The following is a 17,871-nucleotide window of genomic DNA, read 5'->3' as shown; positions in this document are numbered from 1 at the left end:
CAGAGTCTACTACAGTATACAGGAGGAGAAAAAAGCTAGAGAAGGAGACTCAGAGAAAAGAGGAGGGAGAAGAGGCAGGAGGAGGAGGAGGAGAGAAGACAAAGTGGTAGACAGGAGTGGGAAGAGGACAAATAGAAGGAAGATTATTACTGCATCTCTGTGATTATTCATTTAAATGCACAATATATTTTGCCTTCTTTAGAGGAACAATTATCAATCCAGCCCTTAGCTATCTGACTAGGGTGAAATCTCTGTAGCACATCAACTCATCATAGTAAGAGAGAGGCTGGCAGACGACATTGTCCTTTATAAACAGACCTAAAGCACAGGCTAATGAATCTTGAATTCCTAGCTCCATTTCCCTCCATTCTGAGTTCCTGACGTATGTACCCAACCTGGAAGACACTCTTCTTTGGATGTTGTCCAAGTTGCCATATTTGACATATTCTCCAGTCTCAATTCTGGTGTTGTCCATCTCAACACATTTCACTACCATTTACCACTCCATGCCAGCCAAATGGGGATGCTGAAGCCAACCCAGAATACCATTCTCTTAACTTAGCCAATTCAAACAAGTGGGTAGTGCTCCTTTTACTTCCTAAGAATTTCTTGGAGCTCTACCCTTCTATCCTTTGCCATCACTAGCATCTTATTCTAGGCTATTGGATCTCATGTAAATTTTGCCAGAGTCCCTCCTGATGTCTACATCTACATTTGCCCCTTCCAATCCCTTCTCTGAACAACTATCAGGGGATCTTTTTTTCCACTTCCTTCCTTAAGAACACTTAATAGCTTCACTCTACTCCTAGAAAAGACCTAATTTTTTTAAACCTGCTCCGACTACCTATAGCACACTCACTTTAGGGGTTTCTCTCCTCAGGTGTTTACACTCCTGCTACACTCCCTGAATGCACATCGTCTCCCACCTCAGGGCCTTTTAATCGGTTGTGTCCCTGTATGGGAAATCTTAACCTGTGTATCAGAGAAGTGCCCTTCTTAAAGACAATAGTTCAGCTGAATTCTCCTGCATGTAAATCCCAGGGGCATCATAGGAAAAGAAAAGCAATAAGAGAATACCCAGGCAGGTAGTTTTATGAGAAGGATCAAGTTTTGAGTCCCAGTCCTTCTTTGGTTCACTCTTCCCAAAGTCTTAAATGAGATGATTTGGGGGTCATATGAGAATGTACATTTTTTTTTTATATTCATCATTCTGATTCTGTATTCATTTGCTTTAAAATAATGTTTTGATTGTGGCAGTTTTTTATGAGTTCCTTGAAAAAGTTATTTTCATAAGGAAAAAAAAACGGTGAACATATTCCTGAAATTAGTAAGTAAACACATGAGTACAGGTGCTCTGCAGCTGTGGTAAGTTTTCAAGGACTGGTAGGTTCAAATTACTAGGGCTTGGGAAACATGGCTCTTGGCAGCAAAGCTGGTTGCCCTTTCTCTTCAGTTCCCTCCTCAATAGACCCACAGAGGCATGGCCAGCACAATAACTGGGATGGGGACTTTCTCAAGACCAGAGCACAGCAATGCACAGTTTTAGCTGGACACAAACTAGGGATCCAAAAGGGACCTGGAGGTTGCAGGGGCCTTCTACTTTCCCATGTTGCTGGTGTTCTCCTTGCTGCCAGAAAAATCCTAAGAGTTGAACCTCAATTGTACCCTGGAGGAGGAAGATTCAGGATAGCTCCCAGGTAAGATCAAGGTGTATGAGACGGAATTCAAACAAAGTTACCAGGAGAAATGTAGGATTCTCACATGACCCAGACTCTGATGCCCCCGGCTCCCTAACCTTCTTCTGAAATCTTTCCATAGTATTACTTGGACTCATGGTTAATCATCCACAAAAAACCTTAGATACTCAGCCTCTGCTGTGAATACCCCCTTCAATTTCGCTTTAACTGAAAGATGGCTCTTCCCCAAGGAACCACTTTCCCACTAGCCCTCTCAAATAGAAGCAATCAAAAGAATATTTCCACAAGCGCCCTTGACCAGGTCTGCTCATTTATCACCATCTGTTCTGTACTTCATTTTTCTCCTGTTACCAGGCAAAAGATGTACTAATGCTCCTAGTTAAGGTCGACCCTGTGGAACACTGGACTCCAACCCTTTTGCCCTCTGAAAAGCATGGCAATTAAAAAAACTTAACCATTTTCTTTTCTCTTCATTACACAAACATGTTTCCTCTATTCCATTATTTCCATAAACATCTAAACAAGTTATTATTTCTAACATTTAAACTTTCTATCTTGATCTTCCTCTTCCTTCCTGTCATCAATACACTTTGTCCTTTCCACTAAAACAAAACTCCTTTAGAAATATTGATTCATGTCACCATCTCCTTTTTTTTTTTTTTCATTATCACTTGGGTCCACTGCAATCTACTCACCATTCCACCCAAATTATTCTTACCAAGGTCATCAGTGATCTCCATATTGTAAAGTCCTCTGGTTAATTCTTGGTCTTGATCTTACTTGACCTATGGGGAGGGCTTAACATAGCTAATACCTCTCTTCTAAAATCTTTTTCACTTGGCTTCCAGGTTGCTACACTCTCTTCTTATCCTAGTTTTCTTTGCTGGTATTTCTCATCTCCCTGACCTCTAAACATCAAAGAGTCATAGAGTTTAATCCTGGAACATGTTTTATTTTCTATGTGCACTCCCTCCTTTAGTGATCTCATTCATCTCATAACCTTAAATTTACATGCTATGACTCCCTGGATACTCATATCTCTCACCTGAACCCAGACTCATATATCCTACTGCCTCCTTAGATGTCTTATATGTGCTTCAAACTTAACATAGTACACTTATCAAAATTAATCTTACTCAAATCCAATTCCCTTCCTTGTCTCAGTAAATGAAAATACCATTCTTCTGCTTATTCAACCCCCAAACATAGCATTGTCCTAAATGTTCCTCTTTCTCACACCTCATACTGTCAGCAAATCCTTTCTGCCAATATGAGACTCTGGCTCTTTCTTACCACCATTACCATCTTTAAGCACCATCATCTTTGGCTCAATTCTTTTTAGCAGCCTCCCTGTTGATTCCCTTGCTCATGCTGTTGTCTCCCTTCCCACTGTTCCCTTATTCTTTTCTCAATACAGTCAATAAAGTAACCAAAGTGATCTCATTAAAAATTCAATCTGATGAAGCCATTTCTTTGTTTGAATGAAACACCTTCTCAGGGTCCCAACTCACTCAGGCACAAGTTCAAGTCACTGACCTAAAAGAATCTTTTCCTGACATCATCTCCAATCACCATCTTCCCATTCTCTCTGAAATCCTTGCTTATTCTAGTATACATCAAACATACACACAGCAAATATGACCTTGCTGGGAGCCATCAGCCAAGTAGGTATGACAAATTCCTTGCCAGCTTACTCCCATGCTGTCTAGTGGAAGGACTTCTGAAAGGTGACCTTGCTCAAGGACCAGGGCAGGATCCGTGTTTAGGGTGTTCCCCCTTTAGAATAGGTCGGTTTAGCATAATAGGAGATTAGGGTGTTCCCCCTTTAGAATAGGGCAGTTTAGCATAATAGGAGATTAGGGTGTTCCCCCTTTAGAATAGGGCGTATCCTGCTGCTGAGTTCCTCTTGAGTGCTTAGGGTCAGACAGTATATTTGGGAGACAGAAGCCCATGCGGTGTGGATTTGGGGCAGAGTAGTGGATTTGGGAGAGAGTAGATTTGGGCAGAGAACGTGGATTCCCCCAGAACGTGTTTGTAGACAGCCGGTGTGAGTTCGGGAATAAAGAATTGCTGTTTGAATCTACAAGCTGTGTGGAGACTCGTGATTTGTGCCCAGCCAGAGACTGCGGCATGACCTCAGAGACTTTATGTGTGCTTTGCTCTTTCTGGAATGTTCTTTCCCAAGTTTTCATATGACTAGTTCCCTTAGTTCCTTCAAGTCTTTGCTCAAAAGTCACTTTCTTAGTGATGCTTTTCTGAGCTATCCTATCTCAAATTGCAACCCCCTTTTCCCATTTCACACCACTTTATTCTCTTCTCTAATTTCTTCCTGTACTTAGCACTTCTGATTACCAAACATGGTCTAGGTTTACTAAGATATCTTGATTTTTGGTTCTCCTCCCCACTAGAATATAAATTTCAGGACAGGTAGCTTTTTATCTGTTGGTCACTGCTCCTTAGAAGAGTATGTGACACAAAACTGGCATTCTGAATGAATAGTTGAAAGATGGAGCCCCATGATAGACTTTTCTTAAATATACTTCCATTCTTAGTGACTTGAACTAGAAATGTTCCCCACCACACACTTTTAGCAGAAAAGGCCTTAAAATGACGTCAAACAAAATTAGGGCAAGGTAAACTGCACACCTATCCTGTGGGGCTTTAACCTATAGGCTTCTTCCTCTTTGCTGCTATCACTGCTCATTAACATTGAATGATTTTTTTAAAAAATCTCTTGATTACTGAAATGATTTGATTTCAAACCTACCTCACAATATTGGGAATCATTCTTCTTTCCTATGGAAGTCCTAGGATAGTTCCTTTACAAAGGACACCAATTTCTGTAACAAACCACACATGCCAAATACTAGGAAGGACGGGATGCAGCTAAATGGCTGAATAACATTGAGGCATAAGAAGATAAGACAGCAAGAAGAAGATAAAATCCCTAAGTAAATTCCTAAGTAAGGGTGTCCCCACAAAGCATCCAATACACCCCTTTCTGCTTTCTTGATAGTAGTCTCCAGTGCTTACAATAGTAGATGAGATGCTTCTATTGTCTGTTGTAGAGCTGGGAGGAGAAAGAAAAAGATGGCCCAAGGGTGAGAGGGCTAAGCCCATATGAAGCTTTGTAATGTATGTATTCCTTTGAACTGGGCTTAATGAAGTCAGGAGAGGTGCAGAGTGGTCTGTTGTACCCATGAGCTCAAGGAATCCTGCCTTTATTGAATTGGAAAGGAAACTCTCTGGAACCATCAATATGATGAATGTAGTGAGTTCTCAAAAATATTGAACAATAAAGATCATTACAAGCGTATTATGGTTAATGACATATTTTGCCTTATATCTTACTTAGTTTAATAACTTCACATACACATCTCAATGACTTCTGTCCTCAATATTTCAGTTCACTGTCTGAAACAGTGGTTCTCCAAGAGGGATACCAACAAGCAGCATCTGCTTCAATCAGGAACTTCTTAGAAATGCATATTCAGAAGTCTTACTCACATTCACTGAATCAGAGGTTTTGAGCAGGAGCTAAACAATTTGCATTTTAAAAATCTCCTATCAGGGGTTCTGATGAAGGTTAAAATCTGAGCATCCTTGCTGAAATTCACTGCAAATGTGGCTGCTCCAAAATTAGATAGCCATGCTCCAACAACCTCTCAAGTCCAAACCCTTAGCAAGGCATTTGGAGCCTTTTTTAGGATGACCCCAGCTCCCAGTGCATTAAAAATCTCACACTCCAGACACCTTGTCAACACAGAATACAGCAGAATACAGCATATCTGTAGGTCTTTTGAATATCTCCCTAAGGCATACATCCCTTTCTGCAAGGGGAGGGTCGCTGTTCAGCCTCCAGGGCAGGGTTCACCCCCCAATTCCTGTCTCAGCAGTATCCCAGCTCCTCCTCCTTCCTTTCTAGAAGAATCAATTATTCCCTGCTCCTTGGTTCCTTAGCACTTAGTTCACTTGATGATAAGAACACACATCATGAATATTGTTATGGTCTAGATATAAGGTGTTCCCTGAAAGCTGATGTGTGAGGCAATGCAAGAAAATTTAGAGGGGAAATGACTGGGTTATGAGAGCCTAAATCACTGATTCCCTAATATGGATTAAATGAACAGTAGCAGTAGGCAGGTAAGGTGTGATTGGTAGAAATCGGTCACTGGTTACTATGGCATACATCTGGGGAGTTTATATTTTGTCCCTGGTGAATAGAACTCCCTGCTTCCTGTTTCCACCACCTGTACTCTGCCTCACCTCAGGCCTAGAGCAATGAACTTGGCCTAGAGCAATGAACTTTCATCTGTCTATGGATTAAAACCTCTGACCCATGAGTGCCAAATAAACTTTCCCTCCTCTAAAATTGTTCTTATTGGGTCTTTTGGTCAAGCGGCAAAAAAAGCTGACTGAAACAGACATTAATTATATAATTAATATTGCACTAAATAATTTACATATCAAATGTTAATTATATGTCTTTCTACCTTACAAGATTTTAAGACTCCTAAGGGAATAAATCCTCTGCCTTTGGTAGTAATTGGCAAGGTGTGGGGGTGTGTGAATTCTCATTGTAGAGATAAATCTATACTGAGAACCTACTATGGAACTTAAGATTATTTTGCTTTTGAAATCAGATAAGAATTCAGGATTGGTTCAGATCATTCAAAGTGGAGAATGCGGGGGCTGCCGAAGTCTCGGTTGCAGATGCTCTGTTCTGGTAATCTCTTAAAAGTACGTTGTTGTGGGTTTTTTTTCCCCCTTTTTTCTAAGAATATGGTGTATTCTCAACAGATTTGTAACACAAATTTACAATGAAGCATAAAGAGATTTCCAAAGTCTTCACCTGAGAATTTCACTTGAGATTTTCACCTGGATTCAGGTTAAATACAGTATGAGAAAGTCTCAAGCTTCCTACTTTATATACTGAAGTCTTCCCTTGTCTATCAGCATATAAACAAGATGAAAACAATGATGATAAATGAAGATCATTAGCAATCATCTAAGAAATGGAAAGTAAGGAAATATAATTTCTCTGTAGGAAAATGGTCAAAATCCCATCTCTATCACTGAAACTCACCACTTCTTAAGCCACAGAGATTTGGAAAAGATACGCAGAAAGGCAAAATGTACATTAAAATCCTATTTTATCCAAATTAAATTGGGCATGGGGTAGAATATTAGTCTAGAGGCAAGGGATAGCAAGTCAGTACAACTTATATATCAAACCTAAAATATTCAATTATTTTCTTTAATGTGGAGAATGTGAGTTATCATTACTGCATATCTTTGAAAAACAAATTCATTACTTCTCTCTGAATAATTTTGCTGATACAAATCCATCTTTCCTGGGTCATAAAATGATCAGCTGCAACTTAAACACCATAAACATGTCTGAAAGATGGAGTGCATTTACTTATAAACAATTCTAGATTGAGTGCTTCCCACAAATTTATGTTACAGACATATTTTGCTGGTTTAAGGATTGTGTTGCTTTTAAGATCTGTCATCCGTATATATTTGGTTGTGTGCATCTGTCTGTGTGAAAAGCAGAATCAACAGCTTTTCATCCACAGGAAAACCTTCTGACTGGCCCCCATTGAAACAGTTACTTGTAGAATTCTCTTCAAAAACATCTTTTAATGACTTCTGGGGGTGCTACCTCGAGTATATATATTTTAAAAAATCTTTGTAATTAGCAATAGTTTGGAAGACATTGTCTAATACTGATCTAATATGTTTAAAAAGTTTCTTCAGACTTTTGCAAAATAAAGTTTTATGCAATGATACAACTATAAACATATTTGAGGAAACATGAAATATATTCCAAATGTATGTATCTGTATAGTAACAATCATCAATGCATAAGATTTCCTCAGACATGGAAAATGAAAACTAATACTCTCCAAACTCTCCCCAAAGTAGGGGAGGCAAGACGATTTATGGGGTATGGATAGGCTGAAACTTCTATTTACATTTATTTCAGTCTTTTTATTTCTTTCTATTTCTGAAAATGTATTACAATAAATAATAGGTACAATTAATGAATGTTTGCTTTCTAAGCAAATAAAAATATATTGGCTGTGCCTTATCAGTAAAGTTATGGCTGCAAAAAGTTAAGTTCATGAAGTCCCCATTATTTTCAAGATGTCAGAATCCAATTTATTAATTCTACTAAATCTTTTATGCAGCAACATAACTTTAAATGTGTTTGGAGAAACATAAAATATATTCAGAATGTATGGATCTCTATGATAACATGCATTAGTGCATTAGGTTTATTAAAATCTCTTCAGACAACTGTTGGAAATAGAACTAAATCTGGTGTGATAAATGAAGCCAACATCCCATTAAGCACAGCAATATCCCATAGAGATGACAGCCTGCCATAGATTACTCCCAGTTTTGATCTATCTCCAAGATCATCAAATCTGTCATCAAGGACCAACAGCACCAATGCTGTCTGACTTCCATGGATCCTGAGTCTGCTGGTGTCTCTAGTGAAGTCTCCCAGGTTCCTTCTTTCCTTTTAGTTTGGACACTCATGGGACCCAGGATGGACTCTGGACCATTCTTCCTGCCCTTGGAGTGAGAGCACCTCAAATTCCTACTGAGGGAGCCCATCAGAAAAATCTCTCAAGTCAGGCAGCCTATGGAGTACCCTGGCCTCCATTGGAAGGCCCAGCACTGCTGCAGACAATCCCTAAGGCAGGCAAGATGCAGTTTCACGAAATGTAAGCTATTTGACTCAGCACAGTTATACCTTGAAAATTCTTTCAGATTCTCTGTGTGATGAGCATTTCAAAAATGTTCTAGATTCTCAGTCACCACAATGATCTTGTTTTACTGGAACAATTAAGGTCCCCAAGACCAACTCCCTGAGAATCCTTTCAGGACCTTCCCAAATGCTGCTGTTATGACATTCATTCTCCTTTCTTCAAAACCTTTCTATCTCCACTTAATTTCCTTATTTATTTCAACCTGAGAGTCCCTAAGGTTAGCCTTAAACTCTATTACTTTCTGATATCAACATATCACTTATACTTTTCTGCCCTTAGTGTTCTCATGACCTGGAAGTTTCTCTCATCTCCACTCAATGAAATATAGCAATTCCTCTTAAAGAAACAAAAATATGTTTATCTTTTTAGTTTGTTCTTAGTTATACATAACCGTATAATGTTTTTTGACATACTATACATATAAAGAGTACAACTCCCCATTCTTTTGGTTGTACATGATGTGGAATTACATTTATCATGTATTCATATATACATATAAGAAAGTAATGTCTGATTCATTCTTCTATCTTTTCCTATTCCCAGTTACCCTCTATAAGCCCACTTGTTCTATGCTGTTTGATTTTTCTGCATGTGATTCTCTTCCCTGAATCAGCTATTCCTTGAATGAAGTAATTATTGATTTTCTCTGTTCCTCAGTATATTAATATATCTAATGTGGTCTTTTAAAAAATTATAAGCATCACATAAATATGTGCTAAATAATAAATAAATGAATAATAGAGACAAGGGAGCTCAAGGTCTCTTTTCAGTAAACAAACATTTTAAAACTACATTTTCTAATTCCTTTTCTCATTTGAACTATGTGCAGTAGAATGACCTGCATTTTTGTCCTTTTCTGACTTAATCTATAACTGTTTAAAGTTTTTAGCAAGTAGGCATTGTGGGGGATAAGGAAGAGGGCAAAGAATTGTGGAGCAAAGCATTTATCAAATTCCTTTTGTAGAGAACATTGTGTTGATTTAGAAGAAACACTGTGATAAATGATTTGGGGATAAGAATGGGTGCAGATGAGTATGAGGCTCATAAATGACACAACAAGAAACAAAAGGTAGTCTCTAAATTGACTTTAAGAGCATGGATTTTATTAACCTAGACTTTCCTGTTCCAGAGTACCATGGTCCTTTAGGTACAGAGCTTGGAAATGAGAGCCAGGCCAAAGGGGCTGGAGCTGAATTCCTCCATTTAGTAAGGCACAGTTGGGGCTCCCAGAAATATCTAGGAAGGATAAATGAAAAAGCTGGTATTATGGGAGGACACAACTGTCTAATGGGATATTTTAAGTTATTTGCTCAGACATGTGCAATGTATATCCCCTCTCACTCCCCAAGGGAAACTTCAGGAATGTTCACTTATTTTTCTTTCTGGTGAATCCAGAGGAGGGCTGTGCTTTGTTAGCCAGGTAGACTCAAAGGAAAAGAGGCTGTGACATCAGCCATCCAAGGGTTCTGAAGACAAGGGAATAACTGCCATCTGGATCATTCCACCAGCTGTATAACTAATTGCTGAACTGAGAAGGCATCCTCTCTCTACTGCAGTGGGTCCTACCAGCTAGGAGCATAACCAGTTGCAGAAATTCTGTCTCAGGCAACTCAGGGAAGAGGCTGGTCCCAAAGATGGTGTACTGTACAAGCAAAGATGAAGCCAACTGCAACCCTAGATTTCCCCTTTCTGTTGGTAACAGGAGTGGGAAAACAATGGAGCTTGTAGAATAATAAAGCTCTATACAAATAGAAGCCCTATATAAATAAAAGATTCTTCAGTCATATTGTCCACGAAAATCTAGATATTCCTTCTGTGCAGACACTTGACAGACATGTATAGAACATGTTTCAGAGCATTGGGCTAGTGAACCTGGTCTGAATCTGTGTGCTATGAAGAAATGAGCTCAATGGCTGAGTACTAAATTAACACCCATATTCTGGACAGCTATGAAGTGGTCCTAAATCAAATAATACTGTGTTACTTTGGCTAAATTACCTTCTATCTGGCCTTTCGAACCCAGCCTTCTGCAATAACCAGAAATAATGACTTCTTCATGCTAGAATTTCAAAGAATTTCACCATCTTCAAAATAGGAGATAATACTGCTTATTTTTGTACACTTACTTTACAGGGTAGACTGAAGATAAATTTGCCAGAATGTACAAAGGCCTTGAAACTCTGAGAAGATGGAGGCCTTTCAAATCTATGATCATTACTGATAAAGTACTTCTCCCTCTAACACCTCTGTGAAGCAGGTGAGGAGTAGGGGGAATTATTCTACTTTAAAATTGTGAGAAATGGCAAGAATAACAGCCTAAGCGTTTTTCCTTTAAATTATGTAAATACTGAGAAAAAAAGCAATGGATGTAAACTCTCCATCAGTCATCACTGGAGAATGAAAAAATGAAAAGCTCCGAATCAACACAAACTTGGATCTTGGCTTTATCCCAGTCACTTATTAGCTATGTTACTTTGGCTAAATTACTAGATTCCTTCAGGTCTCAACTTTTTCATCTTTAAAATGGACTCATGAACTTAACCTGCATATGAATCAAAAAAGTATGAAGCAACTAGAAAAGTGCTAGATGCTTGGAAATGGTAACTCCTGGCTCTGAGATCATGTTCTTAAATAAAGATATCAGATATGCACCGTTGAAAGATGAGGGTTCTCATACACATCAACTGCAAAAGGAGGAGTTTCACAAACGATTTTGTGATTTATTTAAAAACATTTTATTCTAGGAAGAGATGTAAAACTTCAAAAATTCTGAAGTCAAGGGAGACAGAATAAACATACTCATATAGAAAACCAAGTGAAATGGAAAATTCAAAGTACAGCCATAAGCTAATGACTACTTTCTGTCTGTGCTTGTGACTCAATCTCATTTCTTAGTAATTTCTCTTAGAGGCAGCATTTACTTTGTGAAGATAAACATGAATGTCTAAGTAAAGGCAATATAAAAAATTAGTTGGTTTGGGTGAAAAGCAGGGAAGGGAAAAACCACATTCTTCCTCATTTTTCAGTAAAAGACAAAGTACTTAAAGAATTGAGAGGGGTGCTTAATAAACAAAATCTTTTAGATTTTAGAATAAAATGTGATCCCTCAAGTTCTGATGTAAGTTCTTTCGTTTGATTTTTATGTTTCAAAGCAGCATGCAGACTAAATATTTGAATCTGGATGGGCCACAGCATCTGCAGCACGCCATTTGTCTCAGCTATGCTAATACACATGCAGGGAGGTAATCTATCAGGTTACTAATAAGCACAGATTCAGATGCCAGCACACTACTCTTTCTGAACATTTATATTCTATCAAGTTGGGAATAAGTCTTTCTCAAAGATATATGTGTGTACAGTTTATCAAATAGACTGGAATGGCTCTTATTTCTGTTCTGCCAAATAAAGAGAAATTTCTCTCACTGTAAATGTGATTACTGCAATTCCCAAACTGCAAATTTCCTGGCCATTTCTTCTTCATGATTCCTGGCAGGTCTATCCACCATCAAATGCTGCAAGTCTGTCAAAATCTTAACAATAGCCCCTCTTGACAAAGTAACTGTGACTTGGTCAAAATTCAAGATAAAAAGTTAAAACAGGGGGTTGACGCTGTAGTGCAGTGGCAGTGTGCTTTCTTAGCATGTATGAGGCACTGGATTTAATTAAAATAAAGGCATACTGTCCATCTGCAACTACAAAAAAAAAAAAAAAAAGTTAACACACACAAAAATAACAGCCAATCTTGCAAAGGGACAAGGATTTGAAAATGGCTACCACATCTAGTGCAATACTAAAACATGTTCTCAAATTCTAAAAACAATGCAGAAAGTATTTCTATTTGGAAAGTACATTTAAAAAAAGAAGGGGCTTTTGGGACCTGGATCTACTTAATAGCTGTGTGACCTTAGGCAAGTCACTCATAATTTCCTAATTCATGAAATATAAATAATACTCCCATTTTGGTGCATTTTTCCATATTTGTGGAAATGTCTAGTAAAATGCCTGAGGCATAGAATGTGCTTGACAGATGTTAGTTCCTTTCCTTCAGGAGGGGATCCAAACAACTGCACACAGAAATCAGCCAAGAACAAACTCGGCGAGGCTCAGTGAGTAAAAGGTAACATGAAACAACCGTGCTGTGGAGGATGGATGAACCTCCTATGAAGGGCCAAATATGGTCTCTAAATAAGCAAAATGGGGCTAAATATGGTCACTAAATAAGCAAAATTTATAGGACATATCAGAACAGATAAGAAGTGAGCAGGAAGCTTATGAGACACACGAATTTCATAAAGTCCACTAAATTAAAGGCTGCTGGTTGCTAACCTACAAGACATATATGGAAGATAGATGAATTTACCAAAAAATGTGATATGATGGAACAGACAAAAATGCTACTCTGAGACAGAAAGGGAGGAAAGTGCTAGGTCATGATATTTCCCCTATGGGTTGACAGTTGTGTCACTCCTGAATTGACCACCCTTGGTGATAACTATTCTGCCTTATCAATATTCTACTGGAGAAGTGCAGATAAAAACCAGGGCTGTCCACGGCATGCCACTGGCCAGATGTATCTATACCTTGTCCCCCATGGAGAGAGCACTAAATCTGGGGAACCTGTCTCTGCCATGGCTTCTTGCTCAAAATTCTGTTCTGGTCCTTGTAAGCAGATATTAGGGGGAAAGGCTGAGGTAGCAAAGAGAGACAGGATAGGTGAACACTGTGTGACCAGGGGTAAGGTAGAATGCTCTGTCAGCCAATCCCTTTTTCCTTATTCTAAGGGTGTTTAAACTGACTTAATAAACCATGAACAGAGATGGCATTTGGTCTGCGAGCCTTTCTGCACTGTGTGGGTAAACTTTTTCACATCCATGGGGGCTACCAGCTCGAGGTAACTTATTCCATGATGGGGGTCCTGAGGTCTATGGAGAAATAGGGAGCACAAACTGCAACTTCAAGAGAGCTTCTGTCCTTATAAGAATGTCAGCCTTGGTTTCCATGTTTTCCGACTTTTGACAGAAACTTGGCAGATCTGGATTCTTATGTCAAGTCTCTCATGTTTAAATGCTGACATCTCATGCAAAATTTCAAAAATCTCTCTAGGCCTAATAAGAAATATCTTATGCCACATTTGTTCCTGCTACCTTAAATCAATACAGTTCTTCAACTGTGTCATACCCTGGCCCTGTGGTCCTTGTCATGTGATCCTCAATTGCAAAAGTAAAATTCTAATTTGAACTGGCACCCTTCAGATTTGCAATTTACCACAACTCACTTTCAATCGTTTCTGTTCAGGGAGGGCTCAGCAGATGTGAGACCTCTCTTAGCTAAGCATCTCCCAGCTGCAGGGCTGGACAGACTGATTGGAAGGGAGGGCTCACAAATCTAAAGTCACATGACTGAAAGAAAAATGACTGCCACTGACAGGGATTCTCTGTAATTGTCTACAGATGGTCTACACATTTGGCTGGAATACTTCCCGGAGGTCATATTTCCTCACTGTCATTCATTATCCATGTCATCGCTGCTTCTCCCCACTTCTCAGGCCACCAGTCAGAGCAAAATGAGGCAGCTCGTGGGGACAAGAGGAGTCTGCTCCTATGGTGACTTCAGAATCAGATGATTAGGATTAGAGAAGGTTTTGGGTTGGACATTGTATGTTTGAGGTAAGTTGTGTGTGTGGACCTGTAACCCTTCTGGCCTGAAAGTGGACCAAAGTGACACCGGTCAAAAGAGCTTACCTCAGGCTGAGAAAAGGCAGGGGCCCACACTTTCCTGATCAACATGAGGAGTGTGAACACATTGTTCTAGATGAGACTAGAACATGGGTCTCTATATGCAAGGAGACAGAGAATGTCCAGGTGCCTAGGATAATATGCAAAGAGTGGACAGTGAGCCTGGAGGTGCACCTCTCTGTGAACAAGAGCCAAAACAAAACTAAATTAACTTATGGGTGTCGAAGACTGCCCAGGGTGAGGGTATTTGTGTGCCGGTGAGCCGGAAGGTAAAGCTGAGAAGGTAGAAGGGGAGGCAGGAGAAAGAAAGTTGGGAGGGTCCAGCATCCTTGGACCCGACACAATCCAGAAGCTCCATGCACCCACACTCTCACTACATGACTAAGAGCCAGCCGCCACGCCATGAGCAGAGCAATGGGCAATCAGTGACTGATGGAATCCACAGATACACATGGAGACCAGGAGCTTGCAGTGGGGCTGTTCACAAAGGGTACTCAGTCACTTAAATCACCCCTGAAGCTCTGAGCAGGCCAAGCCTAGTAAGAACACCAGGCTCACATGAGTTACATTGCTGAGCAATCTGTCCTGGGTGACCATTACCAGTCAAGTGCTGTGCAGGCTGGGATTCAGTGCTATGCAATACTGACAAAGGCAGGTTATGCTTCCAGGAGAAGACTGGTGATAAACACAACAATGACAGGAAAAAACAGGACTGTGAGCTGTGACACGGCTGCTAAGGGAGGACACTGGGTGATGGATGGAGAATGGGGGACATTACTGCATATGTCACCACTCCAGAAAGGGGATGGGAAGACACTATCTTGTAAAGATCACCTTTTTTATAGAAATAGAAACTCTCAAGAAACAAAATATAAAAATCACACCAGCATTGGCTTATTTCTTTATACTACCATGTTGATGTGTAAATTAAAATACAAGGAATTTAAAACAATGTCATATTTCTATGACAAATGAGTATGACAACCTCTGTTAGCCTTAACTACAGATTGCCCTGGCTGGTGTTTTGTATCATGTTGAAATGTAATTTAAAAATTAAATTTTATCCACTCTTAGTCCTAGCTAACTGAAAATGGCAAGAATAATGCATTATAACTGATTTCATGTATCAATCACCAAAAAGTTTAGAAGAGGGAGTTTTAAGATGACAGCTGTCATCAATGAGAGGTATTACTTGTGACAGCTGCAGTTTAGGAAAAACACATATTTTACAGATATATGCTACTGACCAGCAGGTGACATTCAGCAATATTCAGTGCCAAATGTCCTCAGCTCAGAGAAGCCAGAAAGGCCCTTCTTCAGCTTCCTGCCTCATCTCTGACACCTGTTGGCAGGAGGTGCATTTCTTTATGTATATGGGGACAGAGTCCCAGAAGGATGTGCTATTAGGATTTACTGGAAGAGTTAACTCCAAGGAAACAGGAACTGACATGATCTGGGGGGTTCCTAGGCACAGCTCCTCCAGGGTTCAGTAAAAAAAAGGGAAGGACAACTTTCTGCATCATCAGGAAAGAACATTACCAAAAAAAAAAAAAGAAAAAAAAAAAAAGAAAAAAAAAACCACCAACAAAAGAAAGAACTGCAACAAATTGAGATATTTCCATACAGTGGGATGCTCTCCAGATAGAAAAAGAAAAATGATCACTGTACTAATTGTATGGATGAATCTCTAAAACATCACGTCCAGTGAAAGCAGCTAGATGTAGAAGACTACTGCTGTGAAAGGCCACGTTCTGGCAGGCTGGATCAGGTACAGTGAACCTGTAGCTGGAAAGAGCACATCAGTGCTTGCCTGAAGGCTGCATAAGGGTGTTAACTGCAAAGCGGCACGAGAAACTCTAGAGTGCCTGAAATATCCTAAACTTAGATGGGGCAGGTTCCACAGTGTGCACATTTCACCGAACATAAATGATGCCTCAATGGAGTAGATTTACAAAGTTAAATGAGACTGAACAATAGTAATCTATGTACTTATCTATGTAAAAGTTAATAAAAGAAAGCTGTTGTTAGTCCACCGAAATAAAGCAAATAAAAAAGACAGTCTTTTTGAATGAAACATGGTTTAATGAAAAATTTCGTTATTCTCATCTTAAAGATCAGTGACCAGAACCCCCTCAGGACCCATCAGGGATGAGAAGATGAGCATTTGTGAATGCCTGTTGTCTTACTGCCCTCCCCTGTGCCTGACCTGGAACATCTCCCTAATAAGCTCATGACTACTTCATTCCACAATGAACAGAACAATGAAAAGTACCAAATTAGAAATTAAAATGAAAATGGCCAACGAAGAAAAAGACTGGTAAATCCTGGGGCTAAGGGATGTAGCTTCGTGATGGAGCGCTTGCCTAGCATGTGCAAGGCCCTGGCTTAGATCCTCAGCACCACAAAATAGTCCAATCTAGGAAAGGGTGAACAGAAAAGGAAAGGAAACAGAAGGGATGCAGTGGGCTCAGGGAAAGCTGACAGAAAGAGAATACCAGCAGCCACCCCTCTGCATGCTTCAAGCATTTCACATAGATAAACTCACATTCCTCACACCAAACCAGCTGGGAGAGTTTTATTATCCCCATTTTACAGATGAGGCATAGTGAGTCCTCTCTGTTTTATACCTATCTTCTTCCCAGATTCTCTAGGGCCTGCCAATTCAGTGAGTGAAGGCTCATACTGGGTGGGCCCTTGTATGTTCACACAGGGGTTTCTAAGTGAACTGGCAGTGACCACCAGCAAGTCACGCAGTGATCAAGAGTCCCACATCAGCAAGGCACCAGACCCCTGTCCCACTGCTCACAGAAGGCACAGTGGTTCACAGTGGGCACTCAGAACCCCAGACGGCCTTGAAGATCATTAGGGGAGGGTGATGACAAACACAAACTGACTTTTAAAAAAGAAGCAACAAAGATTGTTCTAAAGTATAAAGTACAATAATATAAAATATCTATGTACGTTAACATGAGATTTTCCTTACAAAAGCCTAAAACTGTTGAGTCTATTTTCAAATAATACTTTTTACCTTTCAAATAATACTTTTCCTAAATGCCATTAACTCAACAAGAAAGAATTACTAGTATCCAAAATATTACCCATAATGAGACTGTCTATTCTAGAAAACATGTTCTATACATGGTATATCTAAATAATGGATGGAAAAAGTTTGCAAACATTTTTTTAAGATAAAAAACAGTAAAAATGATTTTAGCATAAGATCTTAACAGTAAAAATTTATGAAAAAAATACTCATAAAGTTGTTTTTTCAAAACTGTTTATAGTATTTCATAGTACTTCTTATATGGAGGTACAAAACTGCATGTCCACAGAACCACTAGAATCTCAAAGAAGGATGTCTAAAGTTTCACTAACAGGTGCAAGACAGCTGCAGTTCTATTTCAATAATGACAATGGGTGAATTGATTATCTGTGGGTTTTCTTTTATGCTTTCTTTAATTTTAAGTTCAGAATGCTAAGGGAGAATAAGATACTCCCCCCCACCAAAAAACAAAAAAAAAAAAAACAAAACTTCAGACATAATTGCACATCAAAAGTCACTGAGGGGATAGCAAGGGTTAAATCTTACACATTCTCTAAACTTTTTTGTTTCTATTAAATTTTAATAACAAATATTTATACAGCACTTAGTAT

At 39.3% G+C, this 17,871-nt stretch overlaps 1 protein-coding gene across 2 annotated transcripts in view; it reads right to left on the bottom strand.

Annotated features, from left to right (window-relative positions):
- The window catches only part of Kif16b (kinesin family member 16B), a 280,309-nt gene that overhangs the window by 58,064 nt on the left and 204,374 nt on the right, over positions 1 to 17,871 (bottom strand). The window lies entirely within an intron of this gene.

The sequence above is a fragment of the Callospermophilus lateralis genome, chromosome 3 (genome assembly GCF_048772815.1).
Source record: "Callospermophilus lateralis isolate mCalLat2 chromosome 3, mCalLat2.hap1, whole genome shotgun sequence".
Lineage (NCBI taxonomy): Eukaryota > Metazoa > Chordata > Mammalia > Rodentia > Sciuridae > Callospermophilus > Callospermophilus lateralis.
This window is presented reverse-complemented; position numbering and strand designations above follow the sequence as displayed.